This window comes from Drosophila hydei, unplaced genomic scaffold (assembly GCF_003285905.1).
Source record: "Drosophila hydei strain 15085-1641.00,03,60 unplaced genomic scaffold, DhydRS2 tig00008124-arrow-arrow-pilon, whole genome shotgun sequence".
In the NCBI taxonomy this organism is placed as follows: domain Eukaryota; kingdom Metazoa; phylum Arthropoda; class Insecta; order Diptera; family Drosophilidae; genus Drosophila; species Drosophila hydei.
This window is the reverse complement of record NW_022045834.1, coordinates 936670-956932: the sequence shown is the minus strand read 5'-3', so window position 1 is coordinate 956932 and position 20263 is coordinate 936670. Positions and strand designations below refer to the sequence as shown.

The following is a 20263-nucleotide window of genomic DNA, read 5'->3' as shown; positions in this document are numbered from 1 at the left end:
GCCAACAATAAATCAACTTTTATTACAAAGCTTTTGTTGCTTTGCGTACATGTATTTATATACAAGCTTATATATATAGATAGATATAGATTGTAATAAGCAATTAGTTATCTGGTGTCATTTGCTGCAGCACAGTGGGTGCAGATCAATACGAGTAGATACTAAGCCAAGCCAAGAGTAAAGAGTAGAATGAACAATTTGCTCTTTAAGCAGCATTCGCTGCTCTTTCATACTCTCGCTCTCTCCCTGGGCACTCTCTGTTGGCAAAAAGCTGACATCATCCAATGGCCAGAAGGCAGCGCTCAGGCTACGGGCCAAGTTAGTAGTCGGGCCAGCTGTCAGACGGCAGCTTATTTAACGCGCGGGCCAAGCTGAAAACTCTTTTAGTATAGCGTTGGCGTGCGAGACAGACGGTTCGGTTGAGCACAAGATACACAAAGTACTTGACAAGCTAAAGCAACAACAAAATATAAGAAAAAACAACAACCAAAAACGAGTTCGAGTTCCGAGCAATTAATATACATACGATATAAGCACATTTAGCGCAGGCGTTGAACTAGTGCGAACAAGAACATTTCAAACAACAACAAATAAAAGTAATAAATAATATAAAGAAAACAATGCAAAATTAAATAAATAAATAAACATTTAACAGTTGTACGCAGAGCCTTAGCTCCGGCTGATGTCAGTTGCCAGTAGCCTAGTTGAACTCAACGTGAATTGAAGTGTAGCCAAGCGTTCAGTGTGAAACGCAAAATAAGCGAAGCCAAGTGCCGCGTTTTTACTTTAGATATATACATATATATATAAATGTACACAGATATATATATTTATGTATATTTAGTCACACAGACTAAGCAGCAAAAGTTAAATTCACAATTGTAAAGAAAGTGAAAGACGAAACGCGACAAGTTGGCCTAGCGAAAAAATTAAAAAGGGAAAGGTTTTGAGCTGAGTTTTGCATGGCTCTGTATTTTCTGCTTGCCAAGTGCAGCCGCTCAGAAGTTTTCAGCCAGCTTCCATATGCCCACGAGCAACAGCTGTTTATATACACATATTTAAAGTTTCTTTTGCTGCGCTTCGCCCACTTGCTCTGGCATCAAAAATCATTGAAAATTAATTTTTTATTATAAATACATAAAATATATATATTTATTGCATATTTATATATGTGTATATATATTTGTGTGTATTTTATTCAATAATTTTGATGCCAATGCTTTGCTGACTACACGTTTTTATATATTTTTTCTATACCACGCGTTTTCTGTTTTGCCTGCTTGTCTCTCTGTGTGTGTGTATGTGTGTGTCTTGATAAAAAAAACGTAATAAGAAAATAAAATATACGAAAAAAATATATATATCGCGCAGCTTAAAAAGCGACCAAGCGACATTGATGCCAATCGCCAGTGCATTTGGTTATGTTATTGTTGTTGTTGCTGTCCGGAGTTTGAGGCAACAAACAGCTTAAGCATAAGCCTAAAACGCCTTCAGTGAACAGCGGCTCGAATGTAAGGCACATGCTAAAAAGCGCTATCAACGTCTGACTATCGCTCGCCAGGTACGTGCAATTCGTCTTTTGATTTATATATGCACAAATATATATTTACCGTTTTGTCCATTGCCAGCACAAAAGGCAATCAATTTTATATATAAACTCACATATCTGATATATGCATAATAAATAAGTAAGCTGTTTTGCCAAAAATATTTTATAGCCAACGCTCAATCAAAGTTTTCTGACTTATTATAATAGAGACATAAGGATAAGCTTTGCCAAAATGTTTTTTTTTTTTAATTTACATTTCTTTAAGTTTAATTTTAATAGCGAAAAGTTTTACAAATTACAACAAAGCTTAATGCAAGCTGAGACACTTGTTTTTTCTAGTTATTCTAACAATTTGCATTCTTCGTTCTTTGTCTGCGTTAATTAGCTCAACTATGCGTTCCCATAATTATTGCTCTAAGAGGGTTGAGGGTCGATAACATAGTGAAATAATAGTAAAAATGCCTTTATTATTTAATAAAATATTCTTCTTAGAAGTCGGAAAACAAATGCTTTGGCTTAAACTCAAAACTGTGTAGCTCCATGCCGAGTCTTCAAATAGGCTTAAGCAACTTCTTGGCGTTCATTTTGGGATATTTGGCAACAAAAATAAATCATTAGCTGCCAAATCAGAGCTGTAAGACAGAAGACTCACTAGTTCCATATTTTGAGTGCTCACAAATTGTTGTCTCTGTCTCGATAAGCTCACTTCCTTACTTCTCCAGCAACCCTCGCTTGTTACATTTTATCTCAGAGTAGCAATAGAACAATTTTGAAATTGTTTTTATTTTTTTCTATAAAAGAATTCATAGTTCAGACCACTCTTAAATGTTTGTCATAATTGCGTTTATCCTCTTAACGTTCACAGACTCTGTTTATCTGTTCATTACTTCCGGCAGCTAAGTCTTACACAACATTTACATTTTTACTTCTCACCCACTCGACGTTCATTAGCTAAAGATTTTTCTCAGGCAGCGTGAGTTGTAATTTTCAGCATTTCTTATTTCGTTTATTTTTTCATTTTTGCGCAATGCTAAAACAAAAGACTTAGGCAACAAACTTGAACAAACATATATATATATATATATATATATATATATATATATAGACATTTGCTCAATTCGCCATGAATCATAAGAAATAAAATGAAATCTTTTGCTCACAATTAAAGTTCAATGATTCTAGCTTGCGCATGAGTTCACAATTTGCCCAGACGCTGGACATTAGTCATTCGTTTACCATATGCAAATAGTTGTAGTGGCTTTTTTCAGCCATAAATATGGCTATATATTTAAGAGAGCCGCTAATAAATGGGGTAATCCAAAATCAGTTCTCGATTGACTTACCAATATATGAAAACGCTCATATTTATGACTTTATGTCTTATGCCCCTGATATGGCTTAGAGTTCATGCACCGTGTCACATAAAGAACTTTGTGGCGTACATTAGCGCAAATTACCATTGGCAAAAGGTGTTGGCCCCAATTGTCACCTCCAAAGATATCACAAAACAAAAAAAAACTAGGTGCGGAATTCTAGCTCGAGTCGCAATTCGCAGCACCCAAAGTCCCCAGCCATATTGCATTACCTTGTGCCGCGTCATAGCCTACGATAATTTTTATTGCCACGCGCCTTTTTATTTTTGTATTTTTTGTCAATTTATCAGCTGCTTGAATGTCATGCACAGAGCTGTCTGGCTGTATGTCTATCTGTTTGTCTGACGGTTCGTTGGTGACATTAAGCGCATTTCAACACTGCAATCACTAAAAGCACTTATTGACAAAAGTCATCGAGCAGCACGTGCCAGATTTCTGAGAAGTTACAATTGTGAATTCTGGATCTTTTCATGGGTGTAGTAAGCAGCAACAGAGAAGAAGTTGTGAAGGATTACATTTTGTAATTTTTCTAGCCCTAAGGTGGAACAAACAAAACCTTCCTAATTAAAAAAAATATGCTAAATATAATCTGCGTTTCAAATTCTTTTCAAAATATTGAGCTTATCACTAAATTTTGTTGTCCAACATGCTCAGTTGCACCATTATTTTCATGAACAAAGCTTGTAGAAAAAAAAAATTATATATATATATATATATATATATATATATATATATATAATTTATATATATATATATATATATATATATATATAAAATTATTTATTATACTAATTTATAGAACTTGTTTTCTATTGTTTCAAGTTTCAAACGAGCAATATCTTCTTAATTATTAAAGTTTCATCGGTTGTTCTAGCAATCAATTTTTGAAACAGAAATGAATATCTTGTCGTCTTGAGTGGGCTCATGTATTCGTCTTAAAAATGTATTAACAAAGCAGATGCTCGGAAAGTGTATATATTCTTAGTTATGTTTATCAAAGATATAACAACTCTTTCTTAAGCACATTTAACGACGAAGCTATATAAAAAATGAATTTTCTTATTGGCCAACATTATTGGGGCTCTATCACAGAGTTGTTTATAATTATTATTGATTTGATCAAAATGTGTCCTCCTTATATATTGTGCTAGCTGTTCTTTACATATATATTTTTTATAGCCAAGTATATTTTTTATAAGATAGATTTTTTATATTTATCTCACAAGCAAATAATTGAATATATTATATATACATATTTTTTAAAATATAACTATTATATACAGAAGAATATCTGACTAATTATACTATTCGAAGGAAATTAATCATAAAAATAATAGTAATACAAAAAATTTGCTTAATTCCGAAGAGTATACCTTCAATTTTGTTGCAAATTTATATTATAGCTTATTAGAATTTGAGCTAAGCCAAGTTAAATGACATAAATAACATAAGCTAATCTTTAGATACAATCACCAAAATTACAGAGTATCTGTCAGTCGTTCACCACTTATTTTTCTTAATTTCATATATAGAGTCTCCTTAATATTCTGTCACAGCGAATCGCTTGGGTTTTCGGCGCACTAAAAAGGTCTAATGTGATTGCTGACCAAATAAACAGCATTTTGTTTTGTTTAATCAATAATTTAATGGTGTTTTTGACACCACGCCCAAGCACAGCATTTGCATTTTGCACTGAAACTTTATTCGAATATCTGGCAAAAAATCTTTTTTTTCTGATTTTGCATTGTTTGTCAATGCTTTAGAAAATTAGCGCAAAATCAGAAGAAAAAAAAATAAAAAAAGTGCACAAAAAAAACAAAGAAATTACCCAACATATTCAAACGTTTCAAAGTCATAATTATTAGCTTTGCCTTTTATGGTCTGCACATTGCTATTTCTCGCACAGCAAAGACCCGAAAAAAGGAGAAAAACAAAAAAAAAACGAATTCTTTATAAATCATGAGCTAGCTGCGCTTTGCATAGAAAAATTCCAAATTCCGATGAACTTTGGCAGACGCCAATTTGTTTTTGCATTCGACAAGAGTTGAAATATTTTTAACGCTAGCTTTTGGGTTGGTTTCGCGCATTAATTCTCAGCTGCAGACAGGATATAAACAAACACAAAAATGGTTACGGATGACATCAGGGACTGAGCTAGCTTCAAGGCTTTTGTATTTTCTTTGCACATGAGTTGTTTCAATCTTGCATCGAAACTTAATTACAGCCGTGTTCCTAATTAACCATAGTTCGAGTCAAGTTTGTGTCTTAAGTCTTTTTTTTTGACAATGCTTCTGTGGCATTGTTCGACCTGAGCGCCTTTCATTTTCGCTTAGTTGTTTTTGTTGTTTTCATCATGTTTAATTAAAGCATAAACACCTCAAAACACGCTACCATATTCAACCATATTGCCACCCATATGACAAGCGACCCACACGATTTATTTTCCACATATATATATATTTTTTTTGACAATGCCAATTGAAAGAGCAGCTCGAAAAATAAAATGCAGCAGCTACACCTCCACAGTTAACAGTTGGCAGTCAACACTCGAAAAATGGATTTGTAGCCCAACCTAGGACAAGTTTTTTGTCAGATGTGGTGGGCTTACGTTTAGGCTAATCAATTTAAATTACCTTCAATTAGGCTTTTTGTTCAGTTCAGCGCATTGTTGTTGTGTAAGAGATGTGAAACCAGACATATGAACAGCAACAAACTAAAACAATCTGCTGCATTGTCTCTAGCTTTAAACAGCTCTTTAGCAACTCAATTGCCAAGCGAAGCTTACATAAATATAAAAATATATATAATATGTTTTTTTTTCTTGTATGCGTGAATGTATATTAGAAATGGAAATTACAATTTTATTGCCGAAGTGCCGGGCCATGCATCAAATTTGTACAGCTACAGCAGCTGGGCAGAAATTCATGTATATATCTTAATGCCCAAGTTTCTGTTCAGGCAGCCACACACAGCGCTTGGTTGGCAATTAAGCATTTTATAGCTTCATTCGATATGCATGCTGCGCAGGCTTTAAATGGAGCAAGAGGCGTGCGGGTGTGCGATGCAATGCTGTGCAATGTTGTGGGTGTTGGCTCTGTTTTGGGCCATAAAATGTAAATTTCTTTGAGTCATAAAATAATATGTAAGCGAATTGATTGCCCAGTTATCAGCAGCGCCAGGGGGGCAGAATCTGACAAAACGTAGCACCATTTCCACTTTATTTGCATTGCAAATTTGCATGAATTCAAACTGGAATTGAATGTTGATTATAATTTTAAGATGCTAATCAAATAATATTATGCGATTTTTATAGGGTGCTCTTTTAAGAGATTTTTTGAGATTTCAATTAAGTTGAGCAAATATGCTAAATATATTATTATTTTAAATCAAATTGAATTTATAACTGGGGAAAATAACAATTCTATTATCTCCTAAAATAGAACAAAATGCTATTATCCTATTATTATTATTGCACTCCTATTCATTAATATGTCTTCCTTTGACGAGGGCTTTCCAATTTATTTATTTAATTCATAAAAAAGTTACAGAAAAAGTGCTTTCAAAATACAAAAATATATTTTTAAATAACAGAATTAATATAAAAAAAACGAAAACTTATACAAAATACACGCCAAAAAATAAAACATTTAAAAAACTAGAATCATCTACAATTACAAGCCAATGATTCAATCTATGATCTCATATATGCCAAGAAGGAAACAGTACAAATAATTTCAAATAAATTTACCTATTTTTATTATTTAATATATCAACTTTAAGCAGCTTTAAAAACTCTCTGCACATCCCAATCATAAACTGCTAACATAAAAAACGAAACATTTGAGACACAAACTTGCCAAACGAAAACTTTAATTACTTATTTGAAGCTTTGAAACTGGCAAATCTTGCATTACTTAAGCTGAAGTCAGGTGAAAGCTGATATAAATTATAAAGCCAATTGTCCAAATATCAAAACGTCGTCACACATCACTCGCCGGACGCACACACACACACACACAATTTAAATGAGTAATCAAAATCAGCACCCCGGCCATGTCATTGAACCAACTAGCGGCAGCAACAGCTAGTCAGGCCAATAGCAATCAGATAGCTAGATAAGTTAACAACATTCAGTAGATCAAAGCCGCTTAGCAAAAAGGCACAAAAACTTATAGTTTATGGCTGCAGTCACACAAATCAGCGGCGATCGCCTTACAACTGACAACGGCAAACCGCTCAGGATTGATGACAAGTCGGCAATACCAAATGGCAATTATTATTCTCTCTCTATCTGTGAGTGTGCGTCTAAAGCCTACCAGAGAGTGTCATAAAAACAGCCAGAAAATAGCAACAGCAATAGCAGCAGCAAAAAAAAATTAACGAAAATGTGTTTATTGACGTCATTTGATGAAATCAGCGGAAAAAAGAAGCAAAAAAGCGAGCTAAATGTGTTGTGGAGAAAATTGGCAGGCCAGGCCAAAGTCGGGCCAACTCGAGCTCCATCCTCATGCCCATTTGCCACCCGCTGTGCGACAGAGACGGAGGCTGTGCGAATTGTTATAATTGCAAACAATTACAATGGCTATAAAGAGCCAAGCAGCGCTGAGCTTTTGTACTGCGGCCCATTGTCTTGTCCGGTTTCGGTCTCATTGAAGACAATTTTTTTTGTTTTTTTGGCGAAATATTTGCAATGTCTAAAGCCTATCAAATGGCCCGAAAAACAGCGAGCCAGCCAAACTAACCATGGCAATCCCATTAGATAGGGTCCAAGTTCGCGCGGGTCAACTACAGCGAGCAGCTCCTGCCTGCCTGTTGCTGTCGCTGATTTTTTATTATTTTTTTGCATAATTATGTGCAGAATTCTCTTTTATTTGGCGGCGAGAAGTTGAATTTCAACTGTGCTGCCAATTACCAGCATGAAGGTCTTTGACTGCGCAATCAGCAGCCGACAACAGCAACAACAATATCTAGAAAATTTGTAACATTTTTGTCTTAGTCGGAGCTCTTCAAGTTGTTGTCATTATTATAGTTTCGGCATTTTTTATTTTACGACTTGTTTTTCATGCTTTAATTTGTTTCGTTGTTTTGGTTTTTTTACCTTGCTTTTTGTTAAGCTTTTACCATGGCGCACAATTATTTTTTTTCAGTATTGTAGTATATATTTATATATATATATATTGATGTATATTATATATGATTTTTTCGAGAGCTCGTGGCTTTTACATTTCACGCTCTTGAGTCGATGGGCTTGCAAAACGTTTCAGTGGCAATGAAAATTGTATTGGGATTGGTTAGATATTTAGGCTTGGATCCCAGATAATGCTAAGATGAAAATTAAATAAATTAGTGAAAAGGATTCAGTGCTTAATTTGTGTTTAAAAAAAATATATTTTTACCTATTTTTTTACAAAAAAAATGTTTTTTCCTCAAGAATTAGAAAGATGAGCAATTATTTATAAGATAAAAAAATACCAATAATATATTTAGTTACTTATGCAAGTATTTAACAAAAATAAAGTAATTATTTATATGGCTGATAAATACTAAAAATATTTTTTTTTTTTAAACTGACTTCAAAATTAAGTATTTATTTATTTAAAAAAAATATTTAACAAGATATTTTTTCTTAGAATTAGCATAAACAATTATTCAAATAAGCTTGTTTTATAACTAACTTAATACTTCACTAATTAACTCAATAACTTCTCTTAATCATGTTTTAAATCACATTCATATATATTTTTTTAATTAAATATCTTCGTATCTCTGTTTTCACTTGCGCTTTCTGTATCTGGCGATTCAATAAATCAATAAATGTTTAATAATCGGTAGCTAAACACAATAGACAATCAATTTTTCAATTAACTTAAGCCGCAAAATGCAATTAAGCTTTTACACGATTTCTAAAAAGAAAACAGCAATAATACTGACTCCAGACTACAGTAGACGTGGATTTTTACCCGGTAACCCAGTTATTCAATGTTTCAGCTTTAATCGACAGCCGTACAGCAGCTGAACATTTCATTATGCTGCAGCTCCGAACATATTCATTAAATAATTAGGAACATCAACAACAACAGCAATACAATATTAGGCAACAGGTATTTGTCTAAATAAAAAATCAACTGCAGCATTAATTTGTATGCTGGCAATTAAAATTTTGACACGCTAATGATTAATTAATAATTAAGAAACAAAGTAAACAAAACTGACAAATTGCATGTAGCACGAACAAAACATAACTGGGCAATGGAGAACATAATTAAGATTTTTAATAAACAAAATACAGTTGAAAATAATAAAAAATTAATGTGTTAATAATAAAAGTTTTTATACACAATAAAAAAGATTTTAAAAATCTTTTTGGAACGATATTCACATGCAGAACTAATAAATTCAATGTCAAAAATATAAAAATATACATAAAAATTAGAAACAATGAACTATTCAGTATTTTTAGGATATAATAACATCTGACCTCTTAGATTAGATATGGCATAAGATAGCAACTGTTTTTGAGTAATACCCAAAAATAATTATAATATTAATTTAAATAGGCTAAAAAATTAATTAGTTTAACAAGACTTAAATTTTTATTTTAAAATTATTAATATTCAGAAAATATTTATGTAAAACAAAATTAATTTGAGAATAAAATATTAAAATAAAAATTAAATATAAATATATATATTATAATAAATTTCAAACAAGTTCCATAAGATATAAGACAATTGTTAAAACGTTTATAAATAACATGTAAAAACAAAACCGTTGTATATTTTTTTAAATATGGATATATATAGGTTATTTTAGAATAAATACTTTAATATATTTTCCAATATTAAATATATAATTTACGATATATTTTTATAATTCTTAATAGCAGCTTGAAGCTAAAAACAAATGTAAAATATGAACAACAGTGAAAAATAATACTGAACAAATGTTAATCATATTCAAAAGCTTAATTAACATACTTATGCTTAAACTTGACCTTTAAAGTGAACTGAAAATATTAATAAGTATAATAACGCCCAAAATTAAAAGGAAAAAATTGGCAAATCATGCGAATTGAATGCGCTTTTGGCGCGTTTTAAAGCGCTTCGAAATTCAATGTCTCAGATAATAATTTCCATGCCAATTGCCAATGAAATTGTTTTTGTCGACCACGAAAGAAGTTCAAGTTTAAAGTTAATAATGCGGGCTAATTGGGAATTATATAATGGGCCACAGAGTGTGAAATATGTAAATTGCGGCGGCACACGTGAAGTCAAATGTTGACCTAGAATCGGCCGCTATCAAGTGTCGAAGTATCGAATATTGAGTATTGGGCATTGAGGTGAGAGAACTGGGTAAACACAATATTATATATTTTTGGAGCTGCTAGTGTTTGCCTGTTAATAGACATGCCCTGACCTTCAAAATTAATTGACTTCGATGTGTTTGGTTGGTCGAGTACCTACATCGTTTATGCTGTTATTACTTGTTTAGTCATGCTGCTAATGAGACACGGGCCAGGTTCAATGCAGGTTGAAAAAGTCCCAATCGAAACTTTTTTATTTTTCGGGGGATTGGCAGCCAAACCAGCTATCTGTATGTGTGTGTGCTGCAGGCCTAAAGCATTTTGGACTTTTCATAAGCAATGTTACCTAATCTCGGTAGCTGTGTCCAAAAATTGCGGAACTGCAATATAATTTTATAGATTTTTCATATGCAAGACTGGCCAAATAGTCGTCTGGCTGGCTGCTCGCTGAGACAATAAACGTAATTTTCTTTATAATAACAACAAATGGAAAACAACATTGCGTTTTTTTTTCTTTATTTTTTGCCTTGTTTTCATTCTGCCCGCTGCTTTTGTCGCTTTCACTTTTCCGTTTCGCTGCTCACTTTTCCTTACAACTCATTCGTATTGATTATTGCCCATTGACGATGTGATTTTAGCTCATTTCATTGGAGTTTTTGCTACAATCTATTCGCATTTCATTTCCCTCTCTCCATCTCCCTCCCTCTCTCTCACTCCCTCTCTCTATATGTCTCTTTTCTGTCTGTCGAAATGAAAAGTTTTCGCTTTGCCATTTGTCATAATTAATTTTTTGCGCTTTATTTTTGTTATTTTTAAAGACAAACACCATTAAAAAATCATTCGACTTGTCAATGAGCATGTCTTTTAGATAGTTCAATTTTTATGGGTGCTCCAGTTGTGGCTCTAAGGTGAAAGATGTGGGGATAAATGAGCCACAGCGAAAGCATTTTAACTCATGTTGTACAATTTTGTATATTTTGTGTATAGAGAACAGTTTGTTAAGACTAATTTAGGTTGATTAACGATAAGCAAAGAACTTTAGAGAGAAAAAGGAAGTCGAAGTCAAAAATTTTTACTTATGTAATTTATTTATACAAATTTTGTAAATTATATATTTTTAATATTAGAATATAATACACAAAGCTTAAAGAAATGTGAAGCTCTTCCAATGCATATTCCCTCTGTACATAATGATATCATCTATTTAACAACGCATGATAAATAAGAAAACATCTCATTAAGACTCAAAGGGAGGCAATGCAATGCAGGTTCCTGCCGTTCAGACAAAAGTTTGCTGCTTTTTGAAAGCGCCAAACGAGCTGCATGACTAAGCCAACTCGTATTGTTGGGCTCAAGTCACAAGCCGCTGGCGTTGGCCAGCGTGTTAATCAGCAATTTAGAATATTTTGCTCAAGTCGAATGCAAACAGCAAATAGAGTGGAGCTGGAGGTGGAGGTGGATGAGGGACTTGACTCCCTTTCAATGCATTTCCATTTCCTGTTGCAGCAGCTGTTCGAGCGGCTGTTTAGAGTGTTGTTATGGCATTGCCATGCATTTATCATGTGGTTCACATAAAAGCCCTTAGAGCAGCAACTACAACAGCAACAGCAGTTCGCATTGATTTCCTTTTTGCAATCTTGACAGCATTTACTTTGTTGCAAGCGTAGCTTCAGCAGGGGCGGTGGGACAATGGGCGCAGGGGAGGGCGGGCAGGCAAGGCGGCCACACTTCGACAGAGACAAACGAAATAAATGCGCGATCGGGCGATAAACTATTTTTAAAGACAGCTACAAAGGAACAAGCGAAATAACAGCAGCAACAGCAGCTAGCACATAGTGTGTGTGAATGGCAGACTAAAAGATACTCTATCTATGTGTGTGCAGGGATTCAATTTTCATTTTCAAATGTTGAAAGGCTTATGAACTATATTTAATGAAAATTTGCAATTTTAATGCCTAACTACAAGATACCCTGTTCCTTTGTAAGAAAAATGCTAAAAACATTTTTACATTTTTAATCATTTAATACGCTCAATTATAATATGTGATCCTTTATAAAATACAGAAGACATAAAATATTTTAGAAATATTTTAATATTAAATCAAATTTTAAAAATTTTGAATGCTAAATGTAAGAACTTTTAATATACTCGTCGGTATATGCGATACAAAAAATTGAGTACATATTTCAGTCTCTACGATTGTGTACAGTATTTCGAAATGATAATTTGAATTGTTTTGGAACTATAATTATTTACTAACATTATATTATTTTATCACATTAAATTAAAAAAAAATATTTGTTATAATAATGAATGCTTCAGTATTCATTTATTAACTATATTATTTATATCTTATATAATTTTAAATTTCTCTTTTTTAAAATGTTACAAAAACATACTCTTTTTCAATATAGACCTTGAATTGAATTTATTTTTAAGCTGGGTATAAAATAAGACAACTGAAAATGATTTCTCACACAGCGCAACAGAGACAGAGAGAAAGTAAAAGACTGAGATAGACAATTTTAGCCAAGCCTAACAAGCTGCAGCACTTAGGAGGCACGTCGCAGTCCCTGAGACTGAGATTCTGCAGCAAAACAAAAAAAGTAAGCTCCCCCAGCTCTATGCGCCTCCCTTTGCCATTTGCTTGTTTGTTTTCCTTTTTTTAAAGGCCTTGGTTAGCTTTAAAAGGAGTTGCAGCTTATTTCCTGCTGCTGCTAGCTGCTGCCTTTGCTGCAGAATAAAAATTCTAAGCAGCTGCCACGGCAGCATCCTTTTGTCTTGGCCAAGGTAAGCGGTGAAGAAGAAGCAGCACCAGCAGCAGCAGCATCAGCATCAGCTAGGCAGGCTGCCAAGACTTGTGTTGGCTTGTTAGCCTCTGCGGCCTGTCTCTGGCCATTTCTAGTTTGTCGTTGACCATTTTTAGCTTTTTAAGTACTCTTTGGTCATTGTTAAGTACTTTTGCGTGTCAGGCAGCGGGCTCGACAGGCGCTGCCTTCTGGGACCACATGTTTTAGTTGGTTATTTATGGGCAAAGTGTCAGCGCTAATCAAATGCCAGCCATCTAAAAACTATTTGCTCTATGTGTATCTCACAATTGGCATTGTTTTTACCCAAAAAAAAAATAAAAAAAAACAGCGTCTATAGAACTAAAGCATCTGCAATGCAAGCCATCTCCGCCATCGCTTGACCATAAAGATCCAAATCTTTATGGCCCAGCCGAAGACGTGCATTTAAGTTTTTGGTCATTTCCATGTTTGCGTCAGTCCCAGTTCCTCAATATACATATAATATATATATACATATGGTTATTTTCTTTTTATATTGTATAACAAGCAAAGCGACCATAAAATGCAGTTTTATGACCCAAACAACGTATGGCCCACCAATTCAATTGACCAACACAAATATGACGCAATGCCGACGGTTCTTTTTTGATCTGGGCACACGTGTGCGACTGAAACAAATTTGTCATCATCGAATGGCCGCCCACGCTTAGATCACAGAGCTCGCAGAGTTCCAAATCGAAGTAAGCTGGGGGCTGGTGATCCGCATAGAACGAACGTGGCATTAGGTAATTTGAGCTCTCGAGCCCGTTTCGTTCGTTGACTGGCATACATCAGTCAGTCAGCAAAGTCGCTACCTAACCTTACTCAATCGGAGATGAAAGAGGCTGATGGGAATCCACATCAAGCGGTTATTGTGAAACGAGTCTGCTACAGGTCAACGCCATGGAAGAACAGCAAATTGACAATCGATATGTAAATTAACCAGATTTTGCTGTGCTTAAGCAAAAAAGGTTGCCAATATCAAAATATATGAGGGTTGTCAAACAAAAACAAACCCAAAAATATCACACACACGCACTTAGAATACCTAATTTCGTTGGCGTTATCTTAATGAGTTATTAACGTGGTGGGCTACAGAATTATACTAAAATAATAACGAAACTGTACAATATAAGAAAGATATTTGTTGGAATATGTCTGTGAGCTTGTAGCATTGAGCTGTCACAACAAGCTTAAGTCTACAGACAACGTTTCCAGTTACTGAAGAGTTCTAATGCGTTCGGTGTGCAAAAAGAAGCGAGTTTTTTTCGAACAGGAAGATGCTGCGAACCGAACTTTAATTGATGCTATAAAATAATTTTATTATGCTTGAAATGTTATGAGAATCAATTGAAAAAGTAAATAAATAAATAAATAAAATAAAATAAATACATTTAAAAAAAATATGCATATATATAAATAAAATATATATTATTAAAAAAAAAATGCTCGGCACTAGAGCATATTAAATTAAATATTTTCAAGGCTGAACAAATAATGAATTATTAAAAGTCCATCATAGACTCAAACAAAGAGACTCAGAACATATTGTGCCTTAATAAAATATTAAATAATAATAATAATTTGAAAATTCTATAAAATTCTTATAATTTTATATCATTTCAGAAATTTTTTGCGAATGATTCTTTATTTATATTTCATTGAAAAATAAATAATAAATATAAAATAAAAATGTTGGAGGAATAAAGTTGACTATGAATTTGACCTCAACAGTTGTTTTTGTGGAATATCTCTTTGGAAGACCTAAACAAGAGATTGATTCTATATTCAAAATTAAAAAAAAAATTTGATTACCAATTCAAATAGAAGCTTTAAATTATAGTAAAATTGCGTAATTATATTTAGAGACTAACAAGACTTTCTAAATTTATATAATATATAAAATATATCCGGAAATTTGATTGTTAAATGTTTTATGTATATATTTAACTACTTCATATATATATTTTTGCTATATTTTAAATCTTTATTTTTTTTGTTATTTCTGTCTGTATTTGTCTATAAAAGCTTTTGCTCTACACTTGTCCATGTGTATATATATCGTATCTAAATCAACTATTCACTAGTCTCTCATCTTTAACCCAATTAGATGAATTGATGGGCAGTTAGCTGCCCACTATGAGCATATATTTGCCAAATCAGCAGTGCCATCCTTTTGCCTGCCTTCAAATAGTGATAAATGCGTACCCGTTTATGTAAATCCGCTTGTTCGACATATAATCTGACTATGGGTATCTAAGCAGCTGCCACCCAGCATTAAAGCAAAAAAAAAGAGTTTTTGCGCAGATTTCATGCAAATTCCGCCAACTTCATATGCAAATTGGGCTATCTACTTTATGTAGCTGTTCAATGTTTTGCATGTTTTCAATTTTTCTCTCTCTCTTTTTTTTTGCTATATCCAATTAAGGGCATACAAAAGACCCAGGCGACAAACGCGCCAACAAAGTTTTTTGGGTCGCATTTCAAGGCTGAGCAACAGAAATCAATCAGCAAATGCCGCTAAATTATTATGTAAATTATAATTTCTTATTGTCAGCTGTGCAAAAACCCAAAAGTAAAAGTGTTAAATTGTATGTTGCCAATACCATAAAAATCATTAAGAATGCGGATGTCAAGGGAGCCCAACTATCGCATACCTTATACTTCACAATGATGTGGCAGACGCTTGAACCTTGAGACATAAATTCAGTGGTAGCTGTGTGTAGATACTTTCATTTTTGCTTTTTGTTTTAGACATTTAGAATTTGGGTCAACGGCAATTAATTTTAATGATTTGTCAGTCCAAGCTGAGCCGTTTCTAAGCAGCAATTAAATCTAATTTAAAAATAGCTCCAAAACAGCTGGTAAGCAAATAAAAACTCAAAATATATTTAACTGAAAGTAAGACAAATTTTGAGCTGACACAAGTTTCAAAAGTTACAATAAAGCCTTCTGATATTCGTCTTAAATTTCCTTTATAAGCTTTCAGTTATTAGGTAAAGCTTGTAAAATGTTATGGCACCTTTCAAAAACAATATATATTTAGGAATATTATAATTTATAGATCTACTACATTATTTTACCTGAGTAAAAATGTATTCATAATACTTTTGTCGGGCACAGAAACCTTTTATGTATTTTAATTTATTATAAAAAAAATTTTATTAAAATGGTGTGGCATTTAAGCTTTACTTTTAAATATATTTTAGCATCATATTATAAAAAATATTAAAAAAATTCTTAAACATTTTAATCGCATGATAATTCCTAATATTTCACCTAACTTCATATCTTCAGCTCATCTAAACTGTTCACCCAACTCCACGCTTCATATACCCATCCATTGTCATCTACGGAGTATATGCACAATTTTTGCCAACTGACCACAGATAAATCAGCTCATATTTCACTTTCAAAAAAAAGAAAAAAGTAAAATTAAGGCGCACAGGCCAAGACTTGTTGACCACACACAGAAACCTTAACAAGTCGCTGGCATTTCCGTTGTAGGCGTCGCATGTAATTAACTTTTGGCCCTATGAGCAGGGTAACAAAACTCCCCTCGCCCCTCCACACATGCTTCTACTATGTGGTCATGTTTTTTCGCCTCTGCTCGTTACGCTTCATTTAATATGCAGTTCCTGAATACGTTGCTTAAGTGCAGGCAAATTTTTCTTTCGTTCATTGCGGTTCATTTATATTTTGTCACATTTTATGCGCAAGCGTGTGGGCGTTTCAAAGGGGGTGTGGCTGTGACTGTGGCTGTGGCTGTGCCTGTGTAACGTATGTCGGCTGGATTTTTTGCGTCTGATAAGTGCCGTTTGCTGACTTTATTTATGGCCCAGTTACCATTTTGGCAGTCAGCCTGAAGGCGGTCTAAACGCTGTAAACTTTATTAGCAGGATATGACAAAGCAGGCGCCTGTGAGTGTAAATCAATTCGATTGAGGCAGATATGCTGTTAATTCTAGCTTGAAAATGGCTTGTTTAGCTTGAAGATATAGCCGAAATCTTCAATATATACATATAATATGAGTTATTGAGGATATTTGATGCAAATAAATCTAACAACAAACTATGTGTTATTAAATCTGAATGATATTTGAAAGCAAAAGCAATATTTAAGAAAAAAGACTCAAGGAAGCAGCGTTGGAAATTGGTTAAGGTATTGAAACCTTCAAATCATCTATTCCGCACTCCCAACATATTTCTTCACATTTCTATATTTATGCGATATTTATTTTCTTTGCTAACATATTTCGTAACACACCCACACACTTAGTGAAACTTTCAAGACAATCCAAGAGCCCAACTTCTCTCACGCAAATATCATTCACTAAGTATCTACAAGTACTACAAACTGCCCACTACTTACTCTCATTAAGAAGAAGAAGAAAAACAGAAGTAACATAAATAACAGAAACAGAACGAAATAAAAACAACTTTCACCTACGTTTCTGTGCTGTGAGACAAATCTCTGACAGATTTTGCGCCATTTTATGACACATTCTACAATTCTATGAGAGTCTGATCTCAATTGCCAGTCACACAATGGGCAATGGCAGCAACTTAATCAAAGTGAGGCAAAGTCGTGTACTCGTATTGGGTGCTGTACACATAATTATATGCATGAAAGTCCAAGTCTCCACTCGTGTCTGTGCGTTGCTCAAGTGAAGAAAGTTGAGCAGATTTGTTGGGTCTATTGTCAACAGCTGGCAAATGGCCAAATAAAATAAAAGCAAATTTCGCACATTATTCAACTGTTCTACAGCACAATACAAATGAAAGTGTGGCATCAATAAGCGGCATGAAAAAGAAAAGTACAAGAAGAAAAAACAACAAAAATGGGCGGTAAACGCCCAAATTGGCAGCACTTAACGACAGTTGATGGACAGCAGTTGGACGAGGGAAAAGCATCGTCATGGAAAGTAGATCAAGAGACAGACAAATTTCAAAGCAGCTGCTGGCTTAACTGCATAAATAGGGTGTCTTTAAGCAAACGATATGCATTTAAAAGATTTCTGTAGATCTGCAAAATGAATTCCTAAACATTAGGTGACATACATTTACCTAGTAGGAATAAACGAAATTTGTTCTTCTTTATATCAAGTGTGTTTAGTTAAACAAAACTTTATTTATCAAACTAGCTTTGATTGTGAAAATGGTTGTTTCAGTTTGCACCAACCTTGAAATGAAATGAAATGAAATTATATTTCAAAATTAATTTCATAATATTTTCTATCCAATTAAGTTAATTTTATTGATATTCAAATAATATTTCATTGTTTTATTATGAATTCAACTTGTACAGCGCTAAAAAATGGTTTATATAGACACTAAGGAATGAGCGGATTCTAATCTAGCAATAACTTTGATGGAAGTTTGATGATGTGATAATGTGGAGCTGATGGTGGAGTCTCTTTCCCAAGGCTCCCAATTTTATTTATTTCATGATTGTCTTCTACTGCTGCAGTAGTCTTCGTGAGTGGCTGAGAGCTTGTATTGTTGTAAAAATATTATACAAATGGGTTTAAGTCCTAGTGACTCCTTTCTCTTTTATGGCTTATAACCTATAATTCTTATTTCGTGAGAGAAATTGTTAAGATATCACAACGTAATCCATAGGTGTTACTGAGTCGTCGTTATGACTGTAAATGGACGCATTTTCTTCGTCTACTGTAAACTCAAATTTTGAATGACAGCACAACACCGGGATTTCGGTATTCAGCACCACTGTAAAAGCAAAACGTTAAAATGAAACATGGCCAAATTGCCACAGCTTCGACATGCACATGAAATAAAAAGACCATCGAGAATACCCAGAATCTAAACAAATAAAAACTACGTATCTATTATATAGCCATACAAAATTAAACATAAGCTTGGCTTTTTATTCATTCAAAGTCTGACAGATTCTTACCATTTCAGTAACTAACTCACATTATATCTTTCTGCCAGTGAAACTTTAATGGTTTCTTCATCGTACAAAATAGAACATATAAATATAAAATATAATACAAAAATTATAATTATAAGCACAAAAATCGCTTAAGCTCTAGCAAATGTTGACTTTGCTGCCCAACTAAATCAATAAATCTTATCTAGCTATTACAACAACTTCTGGTCAACAGCTGCTTGTTTAGATTTGTGACATCAAGAGTTCACGTAATCTAGAAATGTTTATTTAAACCTATATCTGAGCTATAATTATATGCAACAGCAGCAGTTATGGCCTATTAGATATGCAAATCGAAACACAGTTTGCAATCAACCCTAACACATAAATTAGCTAACAAGTTGCCTGTTATTTCGTGTCTCTTCTTTTCTTTCTCTATCTCTCTATCTCTCTCTCTCTCTCTTTGTCTCTCTTTCTTTATATATGTGTTTAGCTTGTATGTACAAATACGTATCTCTAATCTTATCGCTTGGCAATCCAAAACGGGCAAACACTAAAATACACAACCATTTAAAGTACCTGATGGCAAGTACGTCATTGAACTTGACTTTGAAGGCGTTCCAGTCTTAGTTTTTCGAGCGCAGCTCACGTTATGACACTCGATGTCAGTTTGCATACGCAGGGCGGACAGATGTACAGATATTCAGATACACAGACACAGATACAGATACATATGAAATCTCGTAGCTGCGCTCGGAACCAGTTATTAAAGTGCAAGTGTAGCTGTAGCTAAGCATGATGGCCATTTAATTGTAGTCTCGTCCCCCAGAAGGCAGCTCGAAAAAGCTGCTGCATAAATCGTACTTATATACAGATATACATATGTCTATATATTTGTGTGTATACCTTAAGCGTGGGCGTTTCACAACGGGCCAAGTCGGCCGTCTGCCGTTGTCTCATGCCTGACATTCGCATGCTAATTAAAAAAATAAATTTATATATATATATTAAATATATTATATATTCTCGCTATAGGCGAGGTTCGAAGTGCGTTTTGCATTTCGTCATGAAATACTGCTCGGCTTTTGCGCCATGACTCACGCTTATTAAGACAAATTCTGTAGAAAACATAAAAGAAATCGTAAGGGTTTTTGCCAGGTTAACAAGTTGGGCTTATTCTGTCAGTCGGCCAGACTTCTTTTTTTTTGGTGTGCCCATTTACAGCAAGTTTGGTGCTTAAGTCTTTTGTTTAATCAGGCATTTAGCTTGTACCAGAAGTGTGGAAGATCTGTGTGTGTTAATAAAGCCCAAATGACT

General features: G+C 33.7%; 1 protein-coding gene across 6 annotated transcripts in view; it reads left to right on the top strand.

Moving 5' to 3' along the window:
• Window positions 1–362: 362 nt before the first annotated feature.
• LOC111600450 (pneumococcal serine-rich repeat protein) overlaps window positions 363–20263 on the top strand; it is a 52272-nt gene continuing 32371 nt past the window's right edge. For 4 of the 6 annotated variants that reach the window (XM_023316549.2, XM_023316553.2, XM_023316550.2 and 1 more), the window contains exon 1: window positions 380–596. The gene's annotated coding sequence lies outside the window, so the exon portion shown is untranslated. Of the gene's footprint in view, window positions 597–20263 lie in introns of all 6 variants that reach the window. The other 2 variants (XM_023316548.2, XM_023316547.2) reach the window with 2 other exon arrangements.